Raw genomic sequence first — 18,149 nt, forward strand, 5'->3', positions numbered from 1 at the left:
AACTAAATAAAACCAGGAAAAATTTAAGAATCTCATTATTGCATATTTCGACATCACCGCTACCGGTAAAAACGAACTGCATCGATTCTTAGGTTAAATACATTAGAACTCTCTTCAAATTTGTGGCTAGTTTAATAATAGAAGGTATACGTGTATAAAGATCATTAAATATATAAAGGCGCAGACATACATTCCATGCAATTTGTGAAGCATTAAAGCGCTTACCGGTCAGAAGATCGATACGGTCCTTTTAGTCAGTTTAATTTTATAAATGCTTCATGGAAAATCCACTGAAAACCCTGCTTAATGTAAAATTAAAACATCATTATCTGCTAAACTAATTGAACGAAACTATTAACAATTTTGTTTCTAATAGAAAATAATATGGCTTATGCTTGCAAACTTCTATTAAAACAAATTTCATTACTAATGGTTACTGAGATACATAATGTTCTCATTTTCTCAATATCTAAATTTGTGCATTTAGCAGAATTTGAACGAGACCCCTCAGTTAAATTGCTGTCTTTACAGTTGGTGATTTTTCCTTGTAAGACGATTGTACTGTACATTACATTGAAAACATTAAATGTTTTTGTCCTAATCCACGACCTGGCTTCTACATAAAGACAAAAATTGCAGTTCAGATAATCCAGAGTACGTATCAATTCACTTTCTTGTGCGCATTTGATTGGCAGCATGATATTCAGACATTTAATTTTTTACATTCCAATCGATAAATCGTTTTAGTGAACCAATAAACAATGCCCTCCAGTATTTATGTGCGTGCGCGAGCATTGTGTGTGTGGTGATATGGTTCCAGGTCAGTTGTGTTGGCTCAACTGACTACTCTATAGCTAACCGTAGTCGGTTGGGAATTCCAATGGAATTTCAAAATTAGAAGTCCGGAAAACAAAACTATAAACGAAAAAAAAGTTCATCACATACTCCACATATATTGGTTACACTTCACAGCTCGCAGTTTCGTCCCTCGTTTGTTTTAACCGCTACTGAGGTGCACAAGCACTCATCACTATCTCTTAATGTAGTTCAGGGGCTCTGGTTGCAAAATCGCGCTGATTTATGGAGGTCATACGAATGTACCAAATAAACAATTACTCTATATAATATAAATAGTAATTTTTCTACCTACTAAATTAATGTACCGATGATATTTCAACTAACAGGCCGTTTCCTTACGCGTGGATCCACTGTAAGTGTAATTATAATAATTATTACTACATGCAAGTTAGTGCTAATAATTTTAAATCAATATGGCTGCCGTGAACAGTGTCATGGATTATCATGCAGAATGTTATTCTTTGCTCATCTACATGTAATTCGTGATTGTGACGACGTTCAAAAAGAATATCTGTCTTTGTCCTGTAAGCCGATATTTTATCTACTATCGTTTGTCGAGTGCTTATTATCCTGTCAATTCATTTAAATATTTCATCTGAATGGTTCTAATTGCTCTGATAACACTGGTTTGCAACTATTGTTCTTCAGAGAAAATGTTTAGGCTACAGTTTTAGTCCCGTATGGAGAGTCACAAAACCCACACTTTAGTTTCAGCAATTTTTCAGGAACATAAGGCTTTCGAAATTCCTGGAAAAGTCTATTCAATGAAATCATTTACTGTATATCATTACACAACGAAATTTTATTATGTTAAAGGTGGTAGTTTATATATACTTACTTACAAATGACTTTTAGGGAACCCGCAGGTTCATTGCCGCCCTCACATAAGCCCGCCATCGGTTCCTGTCCTGTGCAAGATTATTCTCTATCATCATCTCAATTATCATATCCCACCTCCCTCAAATCCAGTTTAATATTATCCTCCCATCTACGTCTCGGCCTCCCCAAAGGTATTTTTCCATCTGGTCTCCCAACTAACACTCTATAATCTATATACATTTCTGGATTCGGCCATTCGTGCTACATGCCCTGCTCATCTCAAACGTCTGGATTTAATGTTCCAAATTATGTCAGGTGAAGAATAAAATGTGTGCAGTTCTGCGTTGTGTAACTTTCTCCATTCTCCTGTAACTTCATCCCTCTTAGGCCCAAATATTTTCCTAATAACCTTATTCTCAAACACCCTTAATCTCTGTTCCTCTCTCAAAGTGAGAGTCCAAGTTTCACAACCATACAGAACAACCGGTAATATAACTGTTTTATAAATTCTAACTTTCAGATTTTTTGACAGCAGACCAAATGACAAAAGCTTCTCAACTGAATAATAACAGACATTTCCCATATTTATTCTGCGTTTAATTCCCTCCCGAGTGTCATATATATTTGAAGAGTTCGCGGGAAAAACGATGAATGTCACATCTGTTAAGGCTTAGATAATGATCTAATTGAGTCTATAACTGCAAGATGTAGTGGTTTCTATAGAAAATAAAGGAAAGGATTACTTATTCGTGGTGATAATTCTCCTTTTTACCAGTTTTCATAAGAACAACACTAAATTTCGTAGTGATCCATGAATTAGATAATCACATCAACCTTAACAAAACTGTGACATTCATAGTTTCTCCCGCGAACTCTTCATTTGTTACCGTTGCTCCAAGACATTTTAATTTTTCCACCTCTTCAAAGAATAAATCTCCAATTTTTATGTTTCCATTTCGTACAATATTCTGGTCACGAGACATAATCATATACTTTGTATTTTCGGGATTTACTTCCAAACATATCGCTTTACCTGCTACAAGTAAAATTTCCGTGTTTTCCCTAATCGTTTGTGGATTTTCTCCCAACATATTCACGTCATCCGCATAAACAAGAAGCTGATGTAACCCGTTCAATTCCAAACCCTCTGTGTTATCCTGAACTTTCCTAATGGCATAGCTATTCTAGACCGAAGTTAAAAGTATAAGTGATAGTGCATCTCCTTCCTTAGCCCGCAGTGAATTGGAAAAGCATCAGTTTATATATACTTGAATCATAAGATTGTTATAAAACAATATACATTTAATAACAAAGTATCTCTCATTTTTTTAAGGATTCGTAACAAGCTGTTTTTTACGGTGATGGATTGTTAGCTCTTCGCCCAACCTCCAAGCTGGAGGACCACCCCTCATCGGCTGTCCGCGACTGCTTATTCAATATATTCACGATACTCGGGAAAAAATTAAACACAGAATAAATATGGGAAATGCCTGTTATTATTCGGTTGAGAAGCTTTTATCATGCAGTCTGCTATCAAAAAATCTGAAAGTTAGAATTTATAAAACAATTATATTACCGGTTGATCTTTATGGTTGTGAAACTTGGACTCTCAGTTTGAGAGAGGAACATAGGTTAAGGTTGTCTGAGAATAAGGTTCTCAGGAAAATATTTGGGGCTAAGAGGGATGAAGTTACAGGAGAATGGAGAAAGTTACACAACACAGAACTGCACGCATTGTATTCTTCACCTGACATAATTAGGAACATTAAATCCAGATGTTTGAGATGGGCTGGGAATGTAGCACGTAAGGGCGAATCCAGAAATGCATATAGAGTGTTAGTTGGGAGGCCGGAGGGAAAAAGACCTTTAGGGAGGCCGAGACGTAGATGGGAAGATAATATTAAAATGGATTTGGGGGAGGTGGGATATGATGATAGAGAATGGATTAATCTTGCTCAGGATAGGGACCAATGGCGGGCTTATGTGAGGGCGGCAATGAATCTCCGGGTTCCTTAAAAGCCAGTAAGTAAGTAAATAAGTAAGTATCTCTCAATTTATTTTGTACAGCCTTGCTTGATGATGGTAGATATAGCACTCTTCAAATTAGTGCTTCTGTTCTGAAAATAAAATTTCTTAAGAGGAGCTTGAAGTTACTTCTTGTTGAAGCGTACCGCCAAAGAACAGACTTCAAGCAGCAGGTAATAAATCCGGAGATCAGACTCTAAGATGTATTGGTAATTTTCATAATACACAGTTATTATATTACAGTAAGTTATTTATAGTTATGTCTTCCTGTCTTTAGTTACAAATATGTTATTTCGCCTTTTCAATCGATGATTAAACTTCTTTGGATGCAGAAAAAGAATATGAACTTCGTTTCAATTGTTTTATGTTTGTTTAATTTATCAAGTTTTCGTTAATTTATATTTTAAACGTTCTGTTCTGGTACAAAATATCGGAATACACAATCGGTTTCAGGACACTTATTATACAGTGCGTTCATAGCTCGGCCGGACCGTTCCGCGGCGGCCTTGGACTGGGTGAAGATTGGCGCGCCTACCGCGTTGCCGCTGACGCGCCGGTCATTCGGGTTGGATCTGTCATGAGGGAAATATGTCTGTGCGCGTGTTGTGAGAAAAATTGAGTTGTCTCGTGGTGATAAAGTGTCTATTAATAATGGTTGAGTACACTTTAGAACAACGTATTTTTCTCTATGATGTGTATGTGAACTCTTCTTCCGTTCACCATTCCTTCCACTGCATCTTTCAGGAGGCAGTTTACCAGTGAGCCAGCCAATTCCTTTTCCCCTTTCTGATAAGTTTCAGCATCATTCTTTCTTCACCCACTCTTTTAAACACAGCTTCCTTTCTTACTCTGGCTGTCCATTTCACACGTTCCGTCTTTCTCCATATCCTCATTTCAAATGCTTCTATTCGCTTCTCTTCACTTCGTCGTAATCTCCATGTCACTTTCCCATAAAAGGCTACACTTAACACCAAACATTTCATTAGTCTCTTCCTTAGTTCTTCCTCCAGAGGTACGCAGAAGATGCTTCTTTTCCTATTAAAAGCTTTCTTTGCCATTGCTTCCTCCTTTTGACTTCCTGGCAGCAGCTCATGTTACTGCTTATAGTACACCCCAAGTATTTGAAGCTGTCCACTTGCTCTACTGCCTCATTTAGAATTCGCAAATTCACCTCCTTTTATTTTCTTCCTATGACCATGGTCTTCGTCTTGTTGACATTTATCCTCATTCCATACTGTTCACAGCTGCCATTTAGATCCAGTAGCATATCCCTTAGTGTGATCTCCTATTCTGCTAACAACACCATATCATCAGGAAATCTTAGAAACTTTATTCTTCTTCCTTCTACTATCACTCCTCCTATGTTCTGAAAACAGGTCTTCACTAAATCCTCCAAGTAGATGTTGAACAGAGTAGTTGATATAGGACATACTTGTCGTACTCCTATCTCTATTTCACTTCCTTCTGACATTTCTTCTCCTATCCTGACTTTGACTCGTTGTTTCATATAAAGGTTACTGAACAGCCTCCTCTCTCTTCAATCCACGCCAATTTTCTTTAACATCCCCAACTTTTTATTCCAATCCACTCTGTCAGACGCCTTTTCTAAGTCCACAAATACTACATAGGCTACACTTCTTTATTTTTCATTAGGTATCTTTCGCTGATTGTTTCTAGCAGTCCAATTGAATCTCTCGTACCTTATCCCTTCCTGAAGACAAACTGCTCTTCTTCCAACTGTTCTTCCATCTTATAATATAAACGTCGATACAGTATTCGCAGAAGAATCTTCGCCGAGCTCGATATCAGGCTGATAGTCCAGAACTCCTCATATTTCTTGGAATTATTTTTCTTCGATATTGGAAGCAACATTCTCTCCGTGAAATCTTCAGACCAGTCGTCTTGCTCATATATTTCGTTTCATAATGATAGAAATTCCTTCTTGTCTTCACCCAAGTACTTCACTATTTCGATGGGGATTCCTTCAACTCCTGTTGCTTTCCCATTCTTCATTTCCCTAAGCGCTAGTTCAATTTCGTCCCTTAAAATTGAAAATCCTTTTTCGTCTTCTGATACTGTTGCTCTCTTCAATTGTCAAGTCATCTGTCTCATATAACTCTTCTACATATTTTGTCCATCTGTTCAGTGTTCCTGATCTGTATGTTATTTCATTTCCGATTTCGTCCTGTATCAACCACATGGATTTGCTTTTCTTATTTGTGAAGTCCAAACATTTTACTTCGCGGTACATTAAGTCATATTTTTCTTTTCTCTCTAGATCCTCTATTTCTTCACATTTCTCTTTCACCCAGTCTTGCTTAGCCTTATCAATTTCTCTTCGTAGTTCGTTGTTAAGTTTCCTGTATTTTCTTCTACAATCTTTTGTGTTGACGTTTTTCTATTTTTTCCTATGCACCAAAAATAACAAAATGTGCACTATTAAACGGCTAGGACAACAACATTATAAGGAAGTCCACATACAAGAACTCACGACCAGAAGCACACGAACAAGATTCTGAACTTATGAACATGAAACAGAAGGCCTTCCTACCATACATATAAGGAAGCACAGACAGAATGGGGAAATTACTGAGGAAATTCAATATCAAGACGGTATACAACGCCCCACAAAAGATCTCCCACTCATTAGTCAAAGTTAAAGATAAACTTCCATACCTCCAATCAGCCGGAATATACATGATCCCTTACTCCTGCGGTCTCAAATACATAGGCCAAACTGGACGTACGGTGGAAGATAGAAGGAAGGAACACATCCGACTCTGCAAATACGGAGCATACGAAAAATCAGCAATAGCATTACACTCAGCAGATTCAGGCCACGCCATTGAATTCGACAATATCAAGATAATAGATAAAGAAGACAACTTATACAGAAGACTGGTCAAAGAAGGCTTCCACATCAAACTACATCCCAACAACATCAATAAGGACGAGGGGTTACAACTCAGCAACTCATGGGGAAGTCTATTCCAAGGTCATACTTAGGAACGAGAAACCAGATCTCCACATATACGACGCCCCCCCCCCTTCATCCGGACATCGGGCACGGTATCAAGGTCACTCTTTTGGACCTTATGAGGGCCAGTATTTAATATGAATACTCCCCTCCATACAGACCTCAACCGGATTGGACAACGAAGGACCAATCAGATGCCAGAAGGAGAACCTACGACCTATCACCGAAAGTACTCCCCCCCATCGAGACTACTATATATATATATATATATATATATATATATATATGAGCTCGCAGACTATTTCCTTATCCAACTGCTCTGAAGATGACCACAACACAGCGGTCGAAACGTCAGCTACCAACACCAAGACAACGCGGTAGAAGCCCCGAAGCTTATCCACAGACCATGTACACCAGCCACGGAAGCCTACGCGAACACATAACTGTAATGTGTTTCAATTTCTGCGTTTCTTCTGCATTTCTACTTATTTTCCGTGTTCTCAATCTTGGTTTAAGTATTAGAATGTTTAAAAACAACAAACTATGCTTTTATATGCCGAAATATGCATTAATTCCTTAAATATGCATAAATATGCAGTATAAAATCTTAAATTTAATTACAAACAACTTGAAACCCATTTATATACCAGTACATTTGATTTGAAACTAAGGAATAAAACATGCAAATATGCTAAAAATCCGTCCCCTATTCATGACAAACTAGTCAAAGACCAATCCTATGTACATGAACAATCAAATATTAAATGTAGGAGTAACACTAGATTTCCGACTTACAAGGCAACCATTCATAAGTAATAAAATAACGAAAGATTACAGAAGGCTTCATTGTTATAGCCATTCGTCAGATCTTCGGTTCTTAGTTATAAAGTAAAAATAAATATATACAAAATCCTCACGCTATCTGCTCTACTGTACGCACTTTCGGTATGGACATTTGTACTAAAAACCACAATGAAAAAGTTCTAGTTTTCCTAAGTAACAATCTGTGCATTATTGAAGCAAGTGGCTGGGATACAAGAACAAATCAACTATACGAATATCTGGAAACAGACACCGTGCCTATTACAATTATAAAAATGACAATTAACTTCATCAAGAAGCTTCATAAAACAACCTGTTTATATACAACCATGGTCATTACAATGGATAAGCATCAATAACCTAAAAGCATTCTTACTGGCAAAAGTTTTAATTGTAATGGAGCTATTATGTACATGTAAGGATACCTCAAACCTACAGAGGTCAGGATCAATATGTTGAGCACCATAACCAACAAGTGGATCGTGAATTGCAGAAAACCCACTTGTCCATTTGAGTAAATTTTTCAGAAGTCACAAAAAACTGATTATATGTTCAAAAGCGTTTGGTATTATGAAGCGATCATTTTTTTAATAAAGCATAATAATAAGTTTCAGTGTTTGACATACATGAACTTTTTTTTTTCTTTAGTATTTTCTGGAAAACATTTGAATCTTCAAAGCGACTTTCAGGTGATGGAGACGAAGAACAATGTTCTTTATCTTGTAAATAACTGTAAATGTATATTTAAGCCAATAAATTAAAATAGTACACAAACATATAGATATGCAAAATCATGTGAATAGCATATTTAATTTTTGAAAATCCCTTTAATCCTATTAAAAAAAAGAACTCAAAATTATTTTAGTTTCTAAAAAATTTCACATACCCTGGATTTGTGTTGTTGCTGCAATTTCCTGCAACTCACTGTAACTTATTGTCGCTGTGAAATGTCACCGAGCATTGGACGTGTGGGAATTATATTCTGCAACACTATTACAACCATAAGAAAAACTTAATTTTAGAAAAAATGTGACTTGTGAGGTTTCTGCAATTCACGATTCAAGTAAGAGCAAGATCAAGAGACAGGGACTCTGCTTATACAACATAAGCAGAAGAAGAAACATAATTAGAACTATAACGGAAACCGCATCTATCTAAAGGAACGTCTGTTACTAGCACGTCTCCTATTCTAATAAATCCTGGATACCAAACTGAAGGAAAACAATACAGAAAGACTGAATTGATTTGCGGATTAAATACATTAAAGATATAAATCCTTATTATTATTATGACCGATTGTTTTCTTTAGATATTTTGACGTGTTGGCCTGTCTAAAGGATTTTGCAGAACAGAAATGCATCTTCGGTTACCAAGGAAATGGTTACGTCATATCCGATAAATTGAACAATGTGAATAGTCCATTCCTATACATAAGCAGAGTCCGCATAATTAGGCTATATAAATATGCTCTTGTACATAAAACTAGTACGGGATATTGTAAAGTTAGTAAGATTGAATTCCATTACAGGATTGTAACATGCAATAAAAACACCACTAAACAATTTTATCTAGGCGCTAGTTTCACCACATCAAATACGAACTTTATGTTATAGACTGAGTGGATATAAACTTAAGAAATTTTACATAGTGGTTAGAACATTCATTGTGTTGCAGTTTCCTTTCTTGTAAAATAGTTGTGTATTTAGAGAACTTTGTATCTCTCTTTATTTGTATTGTTGTGTTCTTTAATGGACAGTTTGAGTAACACATAATGGGGCACTGATAAACATTTCGAAAACTTTGATAACACGTTTAGAGTAAAGCGCACATTGAGCATTAAAACTTTCCTTATCTGAATACCTAATGAAAAGCGTATAGCGCTTAGACTTTGTTTAACAATTGCTGTTTGTTCCGTTACTAGGCAACGGTTGTGTCTTTGTGAAAAGATTCTGAAGACAATGCTGCATTACATCGTCCAATTAAGTTCCTGGAATTTCCAGCAGTAGTGTGAATACGTGAGTGTTTAAGGTTGCTCAGGGCTGTCACATCAGAGCTCCAAAGTGCCTTGCACAAAGGACTACGTCAAATTATGAACAAGTTCCTTAAATGCACGGCAGTATTCGTATTAACGAGTATTAAGTTTCAACCTATTATTATTATTATTATTATTATTATTATTATTATTATTATTATTATTATTAGGTTATTCGACAGATATTGGAGAAAAAATGGTAGTATAAGGGTACAGTACATCAGTTATTCATAGATTTCAAAAAGGCGTATGACTCGGTTAAGAGAGAAGTTTTATACAATATTCTTATTGAATTTGGTATTCCCAAGAAACTAGTTCGATTAATTAAAATGTGTCTTAGTGAAACTTACAGCAGAGTCCGTATAGGCCAGTTTCTATCTGATGCTTTTCCAATCCACTGCGGGCTAACGCAGGGAGATGCACTATCACCTTTACTTTTTAACTTCGCTCTAGAATATGCCATTAGGAAAGTTCAGGGTAATACACAGGGTTGAGTTGAATGGGTTACATCAGCTTCTTGTCTATGCAGATGACGTGAATATGCTAGGGGAAAATCCACAAACGGTTAGGGAAAACGCGGAAATTCTAGTTGAAGCAAGTAAAGCGATAGGTTTGGAAGTAAATCCCGAAAAGACTAAGTATATGATTATGTCTCGTGACCAGAATATTGTACGAAATGGAACTATAAAAATTGGAGATTTATCTTTCGAAGAGGTGGAAAAATTCAAATATCTTGGAGCAACAGTAACAAATATAAATGACACTCGGGAGGAGATTAAATGCAGAATAAATATGGGAAATGCGTGTTATTATTCGGTTGAGAAGCTTTTGTCATCTAGTCTGCTGTCAAAAAATCTGAAAGTTAGAATTTATAAAACAGTTACATTACCGGTTGTTCTGCATGGTTGTGAAACTTGGACTCCCACTTTGAGAGAGGAACAGAGATTAAGGGTGTTTGAGAATAAGGTTCTTAGAAAAATATTTGGGGCTAAGAGGAATGAAGTTACAGGAGAATGGAGAAAGTTACACAATGAAGAGCTTCAAGCATTGTATTCTTCACCTGACATAATTAGGAACATAAAATCCAGACGTTTGAGATGGGCAGGACATGTAACACGTATGACCGAATCCAGAAATGCATATAGAGTGTTAGTTGGGAGGCCAGAGGGAAAAAGACCTTTAGGGAGGCCGAGACGTAGGTGGGAAGATAATATTAAAATGGATTTGAGGGAGGTGGGATATGATGGTAGAGACTGAATTAATCTTGCCCAGGATAGGGACCAACGGCGGTCTTATGTGAGGGCAGCAATGAATCTCCTGGTTCCTTAAAAGCCAGTAAGTATGTAAGTATTATTATTAGGTGAATGTTACTTATGTCCCGATCCTATAGGAGACATAGGCAAGTTTTACACTAATCCTAAACATATTTAGTATAACTTGTTGCTTGTGAGCCATCCCAAACACCGACCTACACCCCTAAGAGCGCCAGTCCTTACATACTCGTCAGTCAAGACCTACTAACAAATAAAAGCAATTGACAATAGATATCTCAGTCATGACAACCTCATAAAATATCATATCAATTGAATAATCGAACTTGCTACGTACAATATAATTATATTATATTATTACCCATTTCAGCGAGTACTGACGACCACTGCAAAATACGATAATTCGGTCACGGAGCATTCTCTCTTTTGGCACAAGGATGATTTATGTAACATGTTTCTAAATTAGTGTTTTAAATACCGGTACATTATTTAATAAATTACTGAAAAACAAATGTGAATAGGTCTATAGGATGTGGAGTGAGTACGAAATTATTATTTTTTTATTTTTTGGGGCATCACTTTTACGTAAATAACGACAAATAAAAACTAACATACCACATAACATTATTTTAAGAAATACAGGAAACAAGCATGAATAATATTCACTATTCTTAATGATCTTGGGATAGAAAAAAAACGTATAGAATAGAAATTACATACAATTAATATGCGTGTAATAAACAATAAGCAAACCATCTTCGATTAATCATTTCAAAACAACGTGAATATAGCGTGGATTGTGTAGGAAAATAATTTCTTACATGTTGCTCCCAATGTGCATCATTGTTAACTTTTGAAAACAAAATATCAAAATGAACATGGCATATAAACACTATTTAAAAAAAAGTAGGAGATATGAAGTAATATTCATCGTTCTTAATCAGCTCTGGTTGGAAAATAACAATGAAATATGTATAAAATAGAAATTACATACCGGTGAGCACATAAAAAACAGTAAGTAGAATCATATTTGATTAATAAGCTTAAATTACTCCAGGTTTAGTGTAAGAGTGGTCTATATCTAACGATGTCTCCCAGCAAATTACTTATTTCATAAAAACAAAAAAATCGTGTTAGAAGACTGAATTTGTGTATTTTCTCTGAAACTTTCCAAATATCTGTAGGCAGTCTTTTACATTAGATTGCCGAAAATTGGTTTATAGCGCAGCATTGGCAGTGATAAAAGTGTGAAATATTCGCTCAGTGGGCGATGGATACTCTACATTGACATTATTATTATTATTATTATTATTATTATTATTATTATTATTATTATTATTAGAATTGTTGTTATTATTATTATTATTATTATTATTATTATTATTATTATTATTATTATTAGTATTATCAGGGTTCGGATTCTTAAGATTTAATCTATTTTGTTCCTTGCCAGATTTCTCGAATATTTAACACAGTTGTTCGTTTTATGCAGTATCCTGAAGTAATAGTTATTTACGTAGGATAGAAAGTGATACTTTTGTGTACGAGCACGAATCGTTAGCCGAGATCGGAATTTCGAAACGAGTGCGCGAAAGATACTTTTTTGGTACAGCTACATGGAAATTCTATGTGAATTAATCTTGGAACCACACCGTGGGGTCGCCCGTGACCCTGCTCTTTTGTTATTTTATCTGGCTGACACCGAGCGGTATTAGAATGCTGTTATTTCGTCTACCTTCATTGTTTGAGAGACCTTAAAGTGACAATATCAGTTAAACGGTTTTCTTTCCTTGATGTGTGCTGTTCGTGCCCTAGGGTCACATACGACCACACAGTGCTATTTTTTGTGGTTAGTATAATAAAGTTTTTCATTTTCTTGACATAAGATATGTGTTTTAAGTAGTAAGATACGTTATTTACAATTGCTAACGTATTTTCAGAAATTGGTAGTTGTGCTGCACTGTTCAAAATGGCGTCTTCATGCCGTGGCCTGCAAATCGCAGAAATTTCTAAATGAATGTATAAATTATAGAATGATGAAGCAAAGAATAAAACAGAAAACAGTGATTGTGAGGAATACAGCAAAGAATTAAAAAAAATTACCTTTATAAATTATTTTTTAAATGGGTCATATGCGATCCCACAGTGTCTTTCATGTTACGGAAATATTCAGTGTTGTTCTAGGATTAATTAACCGATTAAATAGATCACAGATTATTGAGATTTTTATAGACTAAAAGTCACGGCCTACTAATACTATATTATCTTCATAGTTATAACGTCATGATTGTTGTGTGGCTTTAGTGAGGACTTGTGTATTCTGAGCAATGCAAAAACTCAAAATGGCTATAACAAAAATATATTTTTCTCTGATATTAAGAGAGAGATTCTGAAGAGGCACTCGCTGAAGTGGGTAAAGGGTAAGCGGAGCCGTCCTGTGTACCCCGTCGTACAGCATGAATAGGTAGAGAGCATACCCGCTAGCAGCTACGAATGCACCATTGTGTAGTGTGTTCTCCGCGGTTAAGAGACACTATCCCCTGGGTGTTCTGTGTTGATGACCGCTGGTTTATAATATGGTTGAAGGCATGAAATTAAAAGAAAATTATATCAACAGAGCTAACATTTATCAAATTAGGCCTATTTAGAATAGATTGAATTTTGTAAAAAGTGCAGCATTTAAAAATTTGTAAGGAAATATAAAACTTTATCAATCGGCCAATGCTAGGGAACTTGAAGTTGTGACACAGTCATCCTATCACCGTCAGCGTAAAGCAAGAGAAATTGCAAGAAGAGGATTTCGCGAACGAAATAAAACGTCAAAAAATTTTATAACTAATAATTATTACATAAATTTAATTTAAAGTACAGGACGATATTTACACAGATGATGACAATGATATTTATGGTGGTGGTGGTGGTGGTGGTGGTACCATACCCTTTAATTTGCCTCTACGGTAGCAAATAGCACTCCAAAAGTTATGTTTTTTTTTTAATATAGGCGTACTACTACTGTGTTGAAACATTGTTTTTCTTATTGAGAACCGAATCTGTCCTCACACCGGCCGTCGGCTGCGACTCCCGACGGGCTCTGTGAAATGCGTCGTAATGCTTTATTCCTTTTGTAGTTTTGACAACGTCGCGCTTGCACGTTATTGGCGCTCGCGAAATGTCAGGAGGTTTAGACTCCACTGTAGTTCCATTTCTAATGTGTGTATTTGCGTAGAAAACTTTTTATTTCTGAAATGTTTAATCAGTTGAACGCTTTCTGAATCAAGTGATGCATAATTGTCGCATAGTTAAACAGGTAATGAAAGGCTATCTCTATAGAATTTATTATCGACATTTCAGTTCTTATAATTTTCTCTGCAACTGAAATTATGATAATTATGATAACTGTACTGAAGCAAGTAAAGAAATAGGTTTGGAAGTAAATCCCGAACAGACAAGGTATATGATTATGTCTCGGGACAAGAATGTTGTACGAAATGGAAATATAAAATTTGGAAATTTATCCTTTGAAGAGGTGAAAAGATTCAAATATTTGGGAGCAACAGTAACAAATATAAATGATCCTCGGGAGGAAATTAAACACAGAATAAATATGGGAAATGCCTGTTATTATTCGGTTGAGAAGCTTTTATCATTCATTCTGCTGTCAAAAAATCTGAAAGTTAGAATTTATAAAACAGTTATATTACCGGTTGTTCTTTATGATTGTGAACTTTAGACTCTCACTTTGAGAGAGGAACATAGGTTAAGGGTGTTTGAGAATAAGTTGCTTAGGAAAATATTTGGGGCTAAAAGAGATGAAGTTACAGGAGAATGGAGAAAGTTACACAACACAGAACTGCACGCATTGTATTCTTCACCTCACATAATTAGGAACATTAAATCCAGACGTTTGAGATGGGCAGAGCATATAGCACGTATGGGTGAATCCAGAAAGGCATATAGAGTGTTAGTTGGGAGGCTGGAGGGAAAAAGACCTTATGGGAGGCCAAGACGTAAATGAGAGGATAATATTAAAATGGATTTGAGGGAGGTGAGATATGATGATAGAGAGACTGGATTAATTTTGCTCAGGATAGGGACCAATGGCGGGCTTATGTGAGGGCTGCAATGAACCTCCGGGTTCCTTAAAAGCCAGTATGTAAGTAAGTAAGTACTGTATCAAAATTCAAAATGGTATAGAGAAACACAGATTTAAATAATGTGTCTGAACTACAATATTTGGTACACAATTCACTGCAAATTCATCATCATCTGTTCTGTTAACATTAAGAGTAATGAAAGTTTCGAAATTTAAATAAAATTCCGGATTACTGCACAGAAGGGCATATTGCCTGTCTGTTACATGAATTTTAAATGCTGGCTGTATGAGGATTAAGCGTAAACATAAAAACATCGCTACAGGATTCAATTCTGTTTTGTTTACGCTTCTAAAAACAGTACAAAAGATTCACATGGATAAGCAGTTAATATTGTGGCTGTTTTTTTCTCTCTTGCTATTCGTTGAGAAAGGAATAATTTTTGTAACGAAACACTGCTAAATATTCCGAACGTATATTTTTTATTAGAGTAGATACTACATTAAGCTAATGTCCTGTCAGATTAGGCTACTACGCTTGGCGTTATATTCAAAGTTTGAGGGATCGAACCACGCCGAAAGAAGTAGAATTTTGGTTATTAATTTGCATGACACATTCATGGAACAGAAAATAATACTGACACCGATTAAAAAGAGCACCTAGCGAAATTTATCTGCCGGCTATTCCTCATCCTACTGAATACCCCGACCCACAGATGCCCCCGCAGAACAATTAATTCATTGAGACACCAAATATTGCAGCCTTTGTTGAGACTGCAGATGTATTTATTGATACTTGAGATATCTTGCAGAACGTGTTGAGGCTTTAGATATCTTGCACGATAACGTAGGCCTAGTAATTGAGGCTGAAGATGTTTTGCAGGATAATGTCTTGATTGAGGCTTCAGATATATTGAAAGATCTTTTTATTATGACACTAGATAATTTACACAACAACGAATTTGATGAAATTCAAGATATCTTATAGTACAAGGCCTTAAGACTTCAGATATTTTGTCGTGCCACTTTCCACGACAAGGGCGGATGGCTTATCTTTGAGAACATCGCGAGTTATATCCTACTATCAAGACAACACGAACTAAGTAGACACAGCGTTCTACTTCCTAACTCTCTGACATGATTTATATACTGCACTTGCTTATGGATAGGAGGAATTCCCATTTAGAATGTGACCTCAGGTTTTCGAAATGATCACAAATTTAGATGTTCACTATTACTAAGATTATTTACAATATATCAAATCAGGACAGTTACAGCTAGAGTGTAGAGATTGAAGTATTATTTCTGAAGTATCATAGTGGCTGCTAATTGTAAAGTATGAGAATTGAATAGGTAATTTTACTCACAGATGTCTGTAGGGCGAACCCTGGTGCTATTCACAGATGATGCCATTTTTATTGCCATCTCCCTGGACGTCGGGGAGTTACGTCCGCTACTGCATGACCGCTGTCTTGACCAAAGACTGATGAACCAATGACTAATGACGTATTGATTGAGATTCTAGATGTCTTTAAATATTTAGAGGTTAACTTGATTGAGAATCCAGATATCTTGCAAGAAAAGATATTGATTGATGGGGTCTACTGCACATATCTTGTAGGACAACATCTTGATTAACACTCCATATTGACTACCTTAGATATTTTACAGGAAAACGTCTCGAGGGAGACTTCACAGTTATAGGGCAACGTATTGGTTGAAAGTGAAAATCACTGTCTTAATTGAGACTCTAGTCTATATGTTTCTACAGAGAAAGTCTCTATGATCAGAGGAAGGCATTACAGAGAAGGAATTAGTGATAAGGACCAATGCATAAGAAAATAGGCTGTGTGTACTAGAGCTGGGGACGGAGCGAGTAGAACTGTTGAGTTACTCGGTTCTATCGGTTTATGTGCTTGGCAGCGGAGCACCGAAGTTACTCGGTTAACCGTAGCCGTTACCGGTAAGTTCAAACGTTCAAACAGAGTGCACGTGTTTTACTTAATTCTACCAGACAACAACGTAGGTACTGTTGTATTTAAATATTTTCTGCTGCAGAACAAATTATTTCCTTGTCCCCAAGGCAACTGAAAGGCCTCTAGTGTTGAAGAGGAGTTCATTCTATTATATGACCTGTGAAGTGGGCCTAATGAGCACTGACAGTCTGAACATATTACTGTACAAAATAATAATAATAATAATAATAATAATAATAATAATAATAATAATAATAATAATAATAATAATAGTATTATTATTATTATTATTACTAATATTAAAGTCGAGGATAACAGAGAAAGTATGCAATTGAACGGGTTACATCAGCTCCTTGTTTATGCGGATGACGTGACTATATTAGGAGAAAATCCATAAAAAAAATAGGGAAAACACGGGAATTTTACTTGAATCAAGTAAAGAGATAGGTGTGAAAGTAAATCCCGAAAAGACAAAGTATATGATTATGTCTCGTGACCAGAATATTGTACGGAATGGAAATATAAAAGTTGGAAATTTATCCTTAGAAGAGCTGGAAAAATTCAAATATCTGGGAGCAACAGTAACAAATATAAATGACACTCGGGAGGAAATTAAACACAGAATAAATATGGGAAATGCGTTTAATTATTCGGTTGAGAAGCTTTTATCATCCAGGCTGCTCTCGGAAAAGCTGAAAGTTAGAATTTATAAAACAATTATATTACCGGTTCTTCTATATGGTTGTGAAACTTGGACTCTCACTTTGAGAGAGGAACAGGGGTTAAGGGTGTTTAAGAATAAGATGCTTAGGAAAATATTTGGGGCTAAGAGGGATGAAGTTACAGGAGAATGGAGAAAGTTACACAACGCAGAATGCATGCATTTTATTCTTCACCTGACATAATTAGGAACTTTAAATCTAGACGTTTGAGATAGGCAGGGCATGTAGCACGTAAGGGCGAATCCAGAAATGCATGTAGATTATTAGTTGAGAGGCTGGAGGAAATAAGACCTTTGGGGAGGCCGAGACGTAAATGGGAGGATAATATTGAAATGTATTTGAGGGAGGTGGGATATGATTATAGAGACTGGATTAACCTTGCTCAGGATAGGGACCGATGTCGGGTTTATGTGAGGGCAGCAATGAACTTCCGGGTTTTGTTAAAAGTCATAAGTATTATTATTATTATTATTATTATTATCATCATCATCATTATCATCATCATATTAGAGTGTTTGATTAATATTAAAATATTTTTAAAAAGGAAGAGCCTTATA

The sequence above is a fragment of the Periplaneta americana genome, chromosome 8 (genome assembly GCF_040183065.1).
Source record: "Periplaneta americana isolate PAMFEO1 chromosome 8, P.americana_PAMFEO1_priV1, whole genome shotgun sequence".
Classification (NCBI taxonomy): Eukaryota; Metazoa; Arthropoda; class Insecta; order Blattodea; family Blattidae; genus Periplaneta; species Periplaneta americana.